Source organism: Rhinatrema bivittatum, chromosome 5 (assembly GCF_901001135.1).
Source record: "Rhinatrema bivittatum chromosome 5, aRhiBiv1.1, whole genome shotgun sequence".
NCBI classification, from domain to species: Eukaryota; Metazoa; Chordata; class Amphibia; order Gymnophiona; family Rhinatrematidae; genus Rhinatrema; species Rhinatrema bivittatum.
This window is the reverse complement of record NC_042619.1, coordinates 376,254,048-376,268,765: the sequence shown is the minus strand read 5'-3', so window position 1 is coordinate 376,268,765 and position 14,718 is coordinate 376,254,048. Positions and strand designations below refer to the sequence as shown.

Below are 14,718 nucleotides of genomic sequence, written 5' to 3'. Positions count from 1 at the left end.
TAGCCTGGACATCATTAAGCTGACCAATACTAGGTGGTCTCCGATCATGGATTGTTTTGATGTCCAGAATCCATTACATTTTTCTCTTTCCTTTCTCCACAAGTTTTTGACGAAGTCAGATGATAACTTTGATTATCCATCTTTATTGAATAAGTGGAAACAGTTCACATTTTCTTTAAAACAGTATTCATAGTGTTTTAAACAAATCAATGTAATTTCAAAAAGCAGGTTATTTCAAGAAATGCAATACTAATTCCTCACTTGTTTCTATATTTCTCAGTGTCAAGTTTATCTTTCCAGGATAGCGGCCTCAGATTCTTGCTTGAAGTGTTCCTTGGCTCCTGGAACTCTGGGGCAGCACTTTTGGTCTTGTTCAATCAGTCAGATCTTTTGGCAGAAGGTGGTATCCTATGTGAACAGAAGTGCAGATATTGACAGTCCCTGTGATCCAGCATTTGTATTATGTGATTATTTTTATTTTTCCCCTGGAAATAAATATGTTAAACTTTGGTTATGAAAAGTTTTTTAAATGGGGAAAAAGACCATCCTTTACTTTTGGAGGGATCCAAACTAAGTTTTACTTTTCGGAGGAATATAGTTCACAACTTTGCAATTTTTGAAAAGACTAAAGCTAAATTGGCCTCTCCCACATGGAAGGCTAAATACTTCCACATTTGGTCTGAACATATAGGGGCATATTTTTAAAAAGTACGCCGGATTTTATTAGATACGCGCATAGCCGAGCTTATCTTTTAAAATCTGGGGTCGGCGCGCGTGCAAGGCCACGCAAATTCGGCAGCCTGCGCGCACCGAGCCACGCAGCCTGCCTCCATTCCCTCCGAGGCCGCTCTGAAATCGGAGCGGCCTCAAAGGGAACTTTCCTTCCACCCCCCCACCCCCACACCTTCCCCTATCTAAACCACCACCCCGGCCCTATCTAAACCTCCCCCTACCTTTAATCCAAAAGTTACTCCTGCCCAAGGCACGCGTAACTTGCGCGCGCCAGGCCGGCTGCCGCGGCCATGCCCCCGTGCTGGAACCACGCCTGTGGCCCCACCCCCGGAATGCCCCGATGATGCGCTGGCCGCGACACGCCCCCCAATGACACACCGGCTGCAACATGCCCCCCCCCCCCAGGAAAGCCCCGGGACTTACACGCGTTCCGTGGCTTTGCGTGTGCCGGCAGCCTATGTAACATAGGCTCGGCGCACGCAGGGGGAGCTTGGGGCAGGTTTTCAGGTATCTTACCCGTTTGAAAATCTGCCCCATAGACTCTGTCCCATAGATCGAGAAGCCAACTTTTAAATGACTTAAGATGATCTTTATTTTTTTCATATCTTGGGGATAGTACTTTATTTAGAATAATGTATGTGTTTATCATGCTGACACCAGAGGTATTTATTATTTTGGTGATATTAATCTGTTGAAATGTATTTTCATTGATATGGTATGTGAAGAGTCCCAACATTCTAGCCAAGTTACTATTGTGATTTTTACTATTCAGTGAAAAACATTTGACTAAGGGCATTCTAAACCATCACGCTGAGGGGAGAATTGTATTTCTGTGTGTGCCTTTAATATTCCTTCTAATTCTTTATTAATAGAATAATATTGCCAATGCTATCCAAATTGCAGGCTATAGAGAGTATATGACAAAACTAATTTAAATCATGAGATTAGAAATGGGCAAAATATTCAAGACAAAGTCAAACCACACAAATTTTAGGGGTAATGCAACTCTGTCCATTTTTTTTTATTCTTCCTGAATTCACCAGGAAAATTTCAACAAAGTATTCATTCAAACCTAGGAAAATCCAAAGCACATTTGATGAAATTCAATGCAGATTTGACAAATTCATAGAAATTCGCTTTGACTCTACTTCCTATGGACTTCTATGAATCAGCAAACTTCACTTGAAATCCAACAGGAATTCATTAATTTGAAGAAATCCAAAGTAAACGTATACAAAAGAGAGTTTGGCAAACTACTTTAATGAAGACATGAAAATTCTATCAGGTTTGTTGAATTAATTGACAAACTTTGGGCTGGATTTTAAAAAGGTTACACGCGCTGGGCCTATTTTCAAAAGCCCCGGGACGCGTGTAAGTCCTGGGGCTTTACTAAAGGGGCGGGAAGGGGGCGGGGTTAGAGGCTCCAGGCACAGCGGCCATTTACCGCTGTGCTTGGGATCGCGCGCCAGCAGTCGGCCGGCGCACGCAACTTACTTCAACCCCAGGACTGAAGTAAGTTTGGAAATAGAATCGAAAAAAGAAAAAAGGTAGGGGGGAAAGGGTGGGGGAGGTAGGGGAAGGGAAGGTGGAATGGGGGAAGGCAGCGTGGCTGGGCACAACGCAAGGTGCACAATTCTGAACCCCCTTGCAAGCGCCGACCCTGATTTTATAACTTGCAAGCGGCCTGTGCAAGTTATAAAATTGGGTGTACATGTGCGCGCGCTGGGTAGCACGCGCACACGTACTCCCGCACACCCCCTTTTAAAATCTACTCCTTTGTTTTCAGGTTTGCATATCTTTTCATCCCTGCATGTGAAGACGCACATAGATCCTGACTTATGGATCTTGCATAGCAGTAAAACAGAGATCTATGATAAAGAGGCAATAAATGAATGAGACAGAGAATCTGAAATTCTCAGCAGATGTACTCATGTAGGAAAAAATGACCCAGTTCTTGAGATATTTACCATACCATCTAACTTCTAAGCCTTACATCATCTTTTCCATTACATCCATCTAATATTTTAACAAATTAAATGTGCATTTAATTGTATGCAAGCATTTAGTTATAATTGTGAATATTAAAATGCTACTGAAGCTGTTATTTCCAAAGGGATATGTTACACAACCAGGATCATGAATTTAAACTTTGGAATATGTCAGGTCAGGATTGTGAAATTTTGAAGACCAATTATACTTATCTGCTTCTAAGAAATGCCTTCATCTTGTACAGGAAAAAACTATAATTACTATAATGTAAATATATCTAATACTGTAATGTAATTATATCTAATATTAGCATCAGACAAATATATCAAAGAATACAGTCCATAATTTTAATAGTGTTTTAACAGTAATCTCCCTAATAACTAAGGGGGTCATTTATCAAAATGTGTTAGGGCGTTATCACCTAAATCACATTAAATCTTCACTGATGGTAACTGTGCTGTTTGTATATTTGACTATGCATGTAAAATTGCCCCCCCAGAACCCACCACCGAGTTACTAGTGCCCTTCTTAGTGGTTATAAATAGTTAACTTTTTTGTGAGGCTCTACACAGGCTCTCTCGCATTGTAGTAAAACAGCTATGCAAAGCGGTACCAGGAAGAAATTACCCTAACCATCCCTTTATTTTTTTTTATCGTAGGCGCTATTCTCTGCTATATTATAGCAGTTTGATGAATCTACGCCTAAGTGATTTTGTTGATTAAACTACATATGATAATTTCTATGTGCCATGTGAATCAATTATCACAGAATGTGAGCTCATTAAAAAATTACAAGAAAGATAAGTGAGAAAAAAAATGAAATTTCAACCACTGATTTCATTTTTTGTCTTTATTCCATGATCAAATGTCCAAGAAACTGCATTAGGAGACAATAATTCAAATCAAATACTTCTGTCCATATTCTGTCCATATTCAGAAGCAATTAGCTGGTCAACTCAGAAGTTATCCAGCTAAATGAATAATTGGGCACATAGGGCCAGATTTTAAAACTTTTGGGGTAGATTTTCAAAGGGTTGCGCGCGTAAGATACGCGCGCAACACCCAAAAACCTACCCCTGCCTCCCCCTGCGCGCGCCGAGCCTATCTTGCATAGGCTCGGCGGCACGCACAGGTCCCGGGATGTGCATATGTCCCGGGGATTGCAAAAAGGGGCGGGGGGTGGGCGGTCCGCTGTGGTCTGCTGTGCCCGGGATCGCGGGCTGGCCATTGCTGTGCCGGAGCACTCGACCCCGCCCCCGGACCACTGCCATGGCCCCGGCCACGCCCCCAGACCGCCCCTTTTACAAGTCCCCGGGACATAGGCACGTCCTGGGGCTTCCGTGCGCCGCTAAGCCTATGCAAAATAGGCTTAGCGTGCGCAGGGGCAAATTTTCTCAGGTTACACACGTAGCCTTTGAAAATCTGTCACATAGGGCCCGATATACAAAATTAAAATGTTATTTAAGTTAACCGGTTAAGAATTTATCTGGTTAACTTATTTAGTACAATTTATCAACTACTTTCCCAATTTAAAATAAATCATCCAAAGCGATATACAACAATAAAATACAATCATAAAAATCATAAAGCAAAACAAGCACACACAAATCAGGATGACTTTAAGCCTCAATAGATTTATCACAGCAGTTCTTAATTCATATCATTAAGCATAAGCCAGGTCTTCACTCTCTATTGAAATTTCTATAGATCATGTTCTTCCCTAATCACCAAATGTAACTCATTCCACAATTTGGGAATTAACATTGAAAAAGCTCTGTTTTGAAGCCTAAGGTGATGAAAGGCCTTGACTGATGGTACTATAACTGATATTGTTGCTGTGAACTCTGGAGCTTCCTTGACATTTTCCATGACAGCTGATTCTTCATATGACGTGGGCATTTCCCCCATCAATATTTAAAGATTAAGAGCAGTACCTAAATTTACATTTTAAAGGGTGCCAATGTAGGTTTTCTTAGTAGCAGAGCTGTAGCTTCTTGCCTTGAATGGCCCATTACTACTCTTGCTGCCATATTTTGAATGACCTGTAAACATCTTACAGATGTTCAGGGTAGGACCCAGTAGATACCATTACAGAAATCCACTGCAGTCAATACCAAAGCGTAAACTACTGATTTAAAAGTATGCCTACTTAAGAATGGCTTCAACTATAAAACCATTCTTAAGTATAAAAATGCCAAGCACATTACCTTTGAAATTTGACTTTCAAAGCTCCACTTCTCATCCAGCAGTATTCCCAAAGTTTTTATTTCTCCTTTGGCTAACACTACATCCTTCCCAAGTAACAAACCATATTTCTCTGGACCTCCAACAATTTGTTAAATTTTGGGTTTTTTTTAATTTAAATTAAACCATTCTAGTTTAACTAGCTGCTTACTACTGATATACAGACCACTGCGGGATAAGTCCCCAAATTTACTAAAATTTGTATATATTTCTGCATATAAAATGGGACAAATCCAAAGAAACAAACCATTTGCTCCAAAGAAGCCAGAAAGATTAAAAATCATTGGAGATGATGAAGATCCCTGTGGAACTCCACTCTAAGATTGAGGACTCCCTTGAAAAATTCACCATTGCTTTTAACTTAAATGGGATATTCGGCAGCACGGTTATGCTTCTGATATTCAGTATAAATCTCTGCTTAGTCAGATAAGTTGTATCTGGGTAATTTAGACCTACTCTATAGCAGGTTTAACATATTTTTATTATTTATTTTATTTTAAATTCTTTTAATATACCGATGCTCAAGACGAGGTCTTATCGTACCGGTTTACAATGGAACTAGGGGAAACCAATTAACAACTATATCCAATAACTTATCCCATTAACTTAACCAGATAAGTCTAAATATTGGCATTTATCCAGTTAAATTAACTGGATAAGCAGCACCACCCCAATCCTCCCATTCACTGCCCCATTGACCATCCAACTATCTACTTAGCTGGATAAATGACATGCCTAGCCAAGTGGTGGCCGCTGAACATAGCCAGATATTCAGCAGCCACCACTTACCCTAATAAGTCCTACTTATCCAGATAAGTAGCATATTAATATTGGCTCTTATCTAAGGTCATCCAGCTAACTCAGCTCCTCCCATTTATGCCCCTCGGCAATGCCCCCCTAACATCCAGCTAAACTTTAGCTGGAAAGTGTCCAAATATTCATTTAGCCAGATTTTTAAACTTATGCGTGGGCATAGATTTGTTCATGCAACCCAGCGTGAACAAATCTGCTCCTGATTTTATAACATGTGCGCGCTGCCGCGCGCATGTTATAAAATCCAGGGTTGGCGCACGCAAGGGGGTGCACACATGTAACCCTTTGAAAATCTGCCCCATAATTTTTGAGTTAGCAAGCTAAATGTTTCTGAATATGGAGCTCAACAATTCTAATGAAGTGTTTGACTTGAAATATCTCTTCGTGAAAATGCATTGGAAATCATTATGGATATTCAAAATTAGCTGGCCTGTACACCTGTCCTAAAGTTAGCAAGATAATTTTATCTAGTTAACTGCATATATAGGTTAAGTTAGTTTATCCAGCTAAGAGGCCAAGTATTGCGCTTGGCCGACTATGGGGTAAGTCCGCAGCTGGCCGCTCTTACCTGAGACCTCATGTGGCAGGGAGACAGTCACCACCGCAATGAATTCCTGGCTCCAGGTGTGGCAGGCCGCCATGATGCTCCACGCCGGGAATGCCGCTTAGCTGTGTGAGCGTCCCTAGGTGCACATGCGTCTTGCCCCAACTTAAAGGGCCCACGGCGGGAAACCTCCTGCGTTGCCTACTGATGATGCACCTAGGCCTTACGATTTAAGGCCCAGCCAGACCTGCATTGGATGCCTCAGCAACAGGTCAAAGTCTTTGGAGAAGCTGGTTGCATGTTCCTGACTGTCTCCATGTCCATCTTGTCTTCCCTCTGGATTGCTTCCTTGGCCTTGACCCCTGGTACATCTCCTGGACTTCACTTGATTGCCACCTGCCTTGACCTCTGGTACATCTCCTGGACTTAGCTTGATTGCCACCTGCCTTGACCCTTGGAATATCTTGACACTGCTTTCCACATGCCAGACTTTGTAGATACCATCTCAGCTACTAGCCCCATCATTGTGAGAATCATCACCATTGGAGACCCGCAGCTAAATCCAACTGGCCCTGGCACTCAAGGACTCAACCTGTGGGGAATGAGGGCTGGTATTGATGAAGGTCCTATTGGGACTCTGCTCTGACCAGTTCTGTCTGCCTACAACAAGAACCTGCAGGGCTCCTCCTTTCCGGTAGTGTCAATCTCATCTCGGTCCAAGGGTCCACCTCTCTAACACATAGCAGTTGAATATGGACTAAGAGATGAAGATTAATTCTAAGATGAGGGTCCTAGACTTCAAGAAAACTAACTTTCTTAAAATAGGGGAATATGTCATGAAATCGTTAACTGGATGGGAAAATCTAGGGGAAGTAAAAGGGCAATGAGTAAAAGTAAGAAAGATGATATAAGCACAACTGATCTCTGTGTTAGGAAAGTAAAGAAAGGGAAGAGGAGAGAAAGGCCACGATAGTTTTCTAAAGAAGTACCTGAAAATGTAAAGAAGAAAGGGGTTAGCTTTTATAAACTACAAGAGATCACAGAAAGAGGAAAACAGGCAACGATATATATCTGGAAAGAGAAGCTGGGAAAGAAGTCAGGAATGCAAAAATTCAAATAGAAGAAAAAAATAGCAAATGTGAAACAGAGATAACAAGGATTATTTTTAGATATGCTAGTGATAGAAGAAAGTGCAAAAGTAGCATTGTAAGAATCAAAGGTAAAGGGGAGGAATATATAGAGGCTGATGACAAAAAAGTAAAATTCCTTAACAAAAATTCTGTTCACTATGGAAAGGCCTGGAACAGAACCACATAAAACAAACACAAATAAGAATGGAAGTGACAAAACCTCCATCGATTTTCAGAACACTGTGTTCGTGAGGAGCTAACTAAACTTAAAGCAGATAAGGTGATGGGGCCAGACAGGATACATCCAAGGGTACAAAGATAACTTAGAAATGCCCTGGCAGCTTTGCTGGCTGACCCTTTCAATGATTCTTTAGAGTCTAGCGTAGTCCTGGAGCACTGGAAATGTGAGAATGTGGATATTATTCATAAAAGTGGAAATAAGGAGGAGGCTGGGAACTACAGGCCTGTCAGTCTGACCTCTGTGGTGAGCAAACTAATGGAATCACTGCTAACACAGAGGATAGTGCAATTTTTGGAATCCAACGGATTGCAAGATCCAACGCAGGATGGTTTTACCAGAGGTAAATCTTGTCAGACGAATCTGATCAATTTCTTTGATTGGGTGACCAGACAGTTGGATCAAAAGAGCGCGCCACTTGGGTTTCAGCAAGGCCTTTGACACAGTTCCGCACACAAGACTTATAAATAAATTGTGTGCCCTTGGTATGGAACCTAGGTTGACTGACTGGGTTAGACCTCACATGGCAATATCCAAATATTAAACAATAATAATGTGAGGAAATAGTTTCAGGTCAAAATCTTTCATTTTTGAATTGCTAGGTGCAATGATGAAAGATTTCAAAACTAGAATTCAATGTGCCATCTTTATTAATAGTGTATATTTCGATGATATTATCACTACTGGTTGGTTCCACAAGCTTAAGTATTGTAGTCCCCTGACATGGCCATGTTTCAGCTATTGACTTCATCGGGAGGAACTTAGCTGAGACCGGTGTCTCAATTTGGAATCTATCCTTGCACCTAGCAATTCAAAAATGAAAGATTTTGACTTGAAACTATTTCTTCACATCATATTGTTTGTTTTTGCTGATGGCACCAAAATCTGTAACAGGGTGTGCAGCCAGGAAGGTGTGGAAAACATGAGGTAGGTTCTAGCACAGTTCAAGGTCTAATGTCCGGCAGCTAAGATTTAATGTTAAAAAATGCAGAGTAATGCATTTAGGATGCAAAAACCCAAGGGAAAGCTACAGTATTGGAGGTGAAATTCTTTTAAGCACAAAGGAAGAGCAGGATCTGGGAGTGATTATATCTTATGATCTTAAGGTGGCCAAACAGGTGGATAAAATGATGGTAAAAGCCAGAAAGATGCTTGGCTGCACAGGGAGAGGAACGGTCAACAGAAAAAGGGAGGCGATATTGCCCCTGTATAGATGCCTAGTGAAACTTCATTTGGAATACTGTGTACAATTCTGGAGACCACTTCTTCAAAAGGATATAAACAGGATGGAGTTAGTCCAGAGGGTGGCTACCAAAATGGGCTTTGTTCTAAAGCATATAGGGATAGACTTAAATATCTAAATATGTACATCCTGGACGAAGGGGGAGATATGATAGAGACATTCAAAGTTTTCCATGCACTGGAGATGAGCCTCTTTCAATGGAAAGGAGGATCTAGAATGAGAGGAAATGTGATAAGGTTGAAAGGGGGTAGACTCAGGAATAATCTTAGGAAATATTTCTCTACAGAGAGAGTGGTAGATACATAGAACAACCTCCCAGTGGAGGTAGTAAAGACAAAAGCTGTATCTGAATCCAATAAAGTATGGGATAAATAGAGGGGATCTCTAAGGCAGTGATGTGAATTATGCTAAACTAGTTGGGCGGATGGACAGACTGTTAGTAATCTGTTCAGACCTGTTGCGGGGAGTTAGCAATCTGTTCGAGATCTGATGCCTGATGGGAGGAGCAATCAGATAGGAGTTAGCAATCTGTTGTTATATAGGAGAGTTGTGGGTGGATCCTTGGATCAGTGGCAGATGACCACGCCCCTGGGGAATGATCCCGAGAGGGACCACCGGTCAGGCTCAGAGTTAGGAGACAAACACACACTAGTTCTTTTATTAGACAGTATATTGAACCACCAGAGATGGCAGTAGTGAGCTGGTAAGCCCGGCTGGGCTGTAGTCCCTCAGATACTGGAACAGCGAACCCTGGAGGCTGAGCTGTAGAGAAACTTGAGATATAGTGAGTAGGCAGGGTATGCAGATGGTAACACTCACACAATGTCCCAATGAAGCCCAGGAGCTGGAATGTATAGGCCCTCAAGGAGCGAGTACCTGGTTCCAGGGAAAGCTCAGAGACAACAATGGTAGCTCACTGTAGTTGATATAGTTGGTAGTGATGACTTCCAGGCAAAAGAGCATACAGAGCAAGTCTGGGAATGAGGGCCCTCAAGGAGCGAGTACCACTTCCAGACTGTCACCTGAAAAACAAAGGAGAGAGCGAGGCCCCCCGAGGAGCGGGTACCTCTGGTAAGTCCGAGGAGGCAGAGTAGCTAGGAAGTAGGGGCGAGTCTGATGACATGCCTTGCTAACTCCATCTGTTAGCAAAACACTGAGACCTTAAATATCCGTCGCGGGTGACATCATCTTCGGGGGACGCCCCGGAGGTTCGCACCATCGAGGTACTTCAGTCGGGGCCACGCCGCGCGCGTGTTCCTAGGCCTCCAGGAACATGGCGGATAGCAGCGTCGAGCCGGTCCGGGAACACCCGAGGACTTGCGGCAGAAGGACGCCGCGGCAGCCAATCTTCCCGCGGACGAAGAGGGAGGCGCTAAAGAGGTAAGGAGGGCGGAGAGAGGGCGTCGGGAACCGACAGACACAACACAGACTAGATGGGTCATATGGTCTTTTTCTGTCATTATTGTCTATGTTTCTTGATTTAGTGAAAGATTCAGTTTTGTAAGATTCATTTCATCCTAAATCTTTTTTACAACAAACCTAAACAATAATCAGATATCTGACAAAATCTAAGTATTTGTCGCAACCTGAAAGAAGTGCCCAGGAGGAAGAGCCACCAGATTCTTCATTAACACTCTCCATTTACAGACCTGTCCACACTTGCCCATTATTTACCTCTGGTAGCCCTCAGATCCAAATATATGTATAGTTTCACCATATAGAATTATAAACACTATCCAGATCCCCTTATATTCTGTAAAAATGTTTTTAAATACCTGTAAATTGGTATTTCTGTTCATAACAAATAGTGGTAGAAATGCTGCATTTCAGAACTCTTTACTGTGCACAAAGAACACATCTCTCGAGTTTTGTCACTTTCCAGAAAACATTTGCATCATCTGCTATTTGGTGCTTTCATGCCATCAGGATTGCGTCGCATGACCATTTCTTTTTTCTGGCTACATAAAAGATATGCATCAGGGAGCTGTAGGAATTCATCTAATTAAAAGAAACAGATATTATAAAAAGGTAAGAAGGTTATTGATTAACTGCAATACCCGGTATTAAGGGATTGTATTGAAAAGAATTGCAATACCCTTAAGTGGCCATTAGAGGATGCCAAAAGGTTAAAATGATTTCTCTTGCCTGTAAATGAAGGAATAAATAGAAGCTTTATTTATATGGAAGATTACATGTTATATTCCATTTACAATAAAAATATAATTTATTATAGTTTATGGTTTGTAAAGAGGAAGATTTATTCTTACTAATATACCTGTAGGTTTTCTCGGGATATGCTGGGAAAATATGAATCAAAGTAATATTTGTATCAAATTCTGTCTACATCCAAGGCAATGAAACATAGAAACATAGAAATGACGGCAGAAGAAGACCAAATGGCCCATCCAGTCTGCCCAGCAAGCTTCACACATTTTTTTCTCTCATACTTATCTGTTTCTCTTAGCTCTTGGTTCTATATCCCTTGCACCCCCACCATTAATGCAGAGAGCGATGATGGAGCTGCATCCAAGTGAAATATCTAGCTTGATTAGTTAGAGGTAGTAGGGGCAGTAACCGCCGCAATAAGCAAGCTACACCCATGCCCATTTGTTTTTACCCAGATTATGTTATACAGCCCTTATTGGTTGTTTATCTTCTCCCCTGCCGTTGAAGCAGGGAGCTATGCTGGATATGCATCGAAAGTGAAGTATCAGGCACATTTGGTTTGGGGTAGTAACCGCTGTAACAAGCCAGCTATTCCCCGCTTTGTGAGTGTGAATCCTTTTTCCTTCTCCCCTGCCGTTGAAGTTATGCTGGATATGCGTGAAGTATCAGTTTTTCTTTTCCCCTGCCGTTGAAGCAGAGAGCTATGCTGGAAATTCGTGATGTATCAGTCTTTCTCCCATGCCGTTGAAGCAGAGAGCCATGCTGGATATGCGTCGAGAGTGAAGTATCAGGTACATTTGGTTTGGGGTAGTAACCGCCGTAACAAGCCAGCTACTCCCCGCTTTGTGAGTGCGAACCCTTTTTACTTCTCCCCTGCCATTGAAGCAGAGAGCTCTGCTGGATGTGTGAAGTAACAGTTTTTCTTCTCCCCTGCCGTTGAAGCAGAGAACTATGCTGGATATGCATTGAAAGTGAAGTATAAGAATGGAGTGATCAAGCTAATTGAAATGCATCAGGAATAGAGGAAGGTGGAGGTAGTAATTTGGTTATTTGGTTTGGGGTAGTAACCGCCATAACAAGCCAGCTACTCCCGTCTTTGTGAGTGCAAATCCTTTTTTCCACATTTCCTCTTGCTGTTGAAGCTTAGAGCGATGTTGGAGTCACAGTAACCATGTGTATGTTTATTGAATAAGGGTATTGTCTCCAGGCAGTAGCCATCATTCTGGCGAGTCACCTACTCTTCATTGGCGGCCTCTTGACTTTATGGATCCACAGTGTTTATCCCACGCCCCTTTGAAGTCCTTCACAGTTCTGGTCTTCACCACTTCCTCCGGAAGGGCATTCCAGGCATCCACCACCCTCTCCGTGAAGAAATACTTCCTGACATTGGTTCTGAATCTTTCCTCCCTGGAGCTTCAAAATCGTGACCCCTGGTTCTGCTGATTTTTTTTCCTATGGAAAAGGTTTGTCGTTGCCTTTGGATCATTAAAACCTTTCAAGTATCTGAAAGTCTGTATCATATCACCTCTGCTCCTCCTTTCCTCCAGGGTGTACATATTTAGATTCTTCAATCTCTCCTCGTACGTCATCCGATGGAGATCCTCCACCTTCCTGGTCGCCCTTCTCTGTACCGCTTCCATCTTGTCTTTGTCTTTTTGTAGATACGGTCTCCAGAACTGAACACAGTACTCCAGGTGAGGCCTCACCAAGGACCTGTACAAGGGAATAATCACTTCCCTTTTCTTACTCGATATTCCTCTCTCTATGCAGCCCAGCATTCTTCTGGCTTTTGCTATCGCCTTGTCGCATTGTTTCGCAGACTTCATATCATTTGACACTATCACCCCAAGGTCCCTCTCCTGCTCCGTGCACATCAGCCTTTCCCCCCCCATCGAATACAGTTCATTCGGATTTCCACTCCCCATATGCATGACTTTGCACTTCTTGGCATTGAATCTCAGCTGCCATATCTTCGACCACTCTTCCAGTTTCCTTAGATCCCGTCTCATTCTCTCCACTCCTTCCGGCGTGTCCACTCTGTTGCAGATCTTAGTGTCATCCGCAAAAAGACAAACCTTACCTTCTATCCCGTCCGCAATGTCACTCACAAAGATATTGAACAGGACCGGTCCCAACACCGATCCTTGCGGTACACCACTTAAAACCGCTCTCTCTTCAGAGAAGGTTCCATTTACCATCACACATTGTCTTCTGTCCGTCAACCAATTTGCCAATCCAGGTCACCACCTCGGCACTCACTCCTAAGCTTCTCGTTTATTCACCAGTCTCCTGTGCGGAACCGTATCAAAAGCTTTGCTGAAATCCAAGTATATGACATCGAGCGCTCTTCCTTGATCCAATTCCTTGGTTACCCCAGTCAAAAAAGTGGATCAGATTTGTCTGACAGGATCTTCCCCTGGTGAATCATGTTGCCTCTGGTCCATCAATTCTCCGGACTGTAGATAGTTCACTATTCTCTCTTTCAGCAGAGGACTCCATTACTTTTCCCACCACCGAAGTGAGGCTAACCGGTCTGTAGTTGCCAGCCTCCTCCCTGTTCCCACTCTTGTGAAGCGGGACCACCACCGCTCTTCTCCAATCTCTCGGCACCACTCCCGTTTCTAGGGATCTATTGAACAGGTCACACAGCGGACCCGCCAGAACATCTCTGAGCTCCCTCAATATCCTTGGATGAATCCCATCAGGCCCCATGGCTTTGTCCACTTTCAGGTTCTTTAGCTCTTCCAACACATTTTCTACTGTAAAAGGATTTTCATCTATTCCACTTCCCTCCAGTTTTTTGTTGTGTAGAGATGGTCCTTCTCCAGGGTCTTCTTTAGTGAACACAGAGCTGAAGTATTCGTTTAATATTTCTGCCATTTCTTCGTCTGTCTCCACCCATTGATCATTACCACCTTTCAATTTCACTATACCACTTTGGACCTTTCTCTTTTCGCTGATGTATCTGAAAAATGTTTTGTCACCATTTTTTATCTCCTTGGCAATCCTCTCTTCCGCTTGATTTTTTGCCAACTTGATTGTTTTCTTCGTCTCCCTCAGTTGATACAAATATTCTTCTTTGTGCTCCTCCCTTTGGGATCCTTTATATTTCTTGAAAGCTGTTCTTTTAGCTTTAATTTTGTCAGCCACCTCCTTTGAGAACCAGATAGGTTTCAATTTTCTTTTGCTTTTCTTTATGTTTCTAACATATAGAGCAGTTGCCTTGGTGATTGCTCCTTTTAGATTGGTCCACTGCTGATCCACATCTCTCTCGTTCTCCCATCCTTTAAGTTCTTCCTCCAGGTACTTTCCCATTTCCTCAAAGTCTGTGTTTTTGAACTGTAAAACTCGGGTCTTTGTGGTTCTTTTCCCTATTCTATTAGTGATATTAAACCACACCGTTTGATGATCACTGCTGCTGAGGTGGGCACCCACCTGGACATCTGAGACATTATCTGCATTAGTGAACAATAAGTCGAGTATAGCACCTTCTCTCGTGGGTTCCAACACCATTTGTTTGAACAAAGATTCTTGCATGGCATCCATTATTGCTCTACTATTTTTAGTTTCTGCAGATGGGATTTTCCAGTCTACATCTGGCATAGTAAAGTCACCCACG

The 14,718-nt window shown here is 42.5% G+C and overlaps 1 protein-coding gene across 1 annotated transcript in view; it reads right to left on the bottom strand.

Moving 5' to 3' along the window:
* Positions 1 to 333: 333 nt before the first annotated feature.
* IL1R2 (interleukin 1 receptor type 2) overlaps positions 334 to 14,718 on the bottom strand; it is a 146,155-nt gene continuing 131,770 nt past the window's right edge. The window contains exon 10 of the mRNA XM_029604816.1: positions 334 to 408. The gene's annotated coding sequence lies outside the window, so the exon portion shown is untranslated. The remainder of the gene's footprint in view (positions 409 to 14,718) is intronic.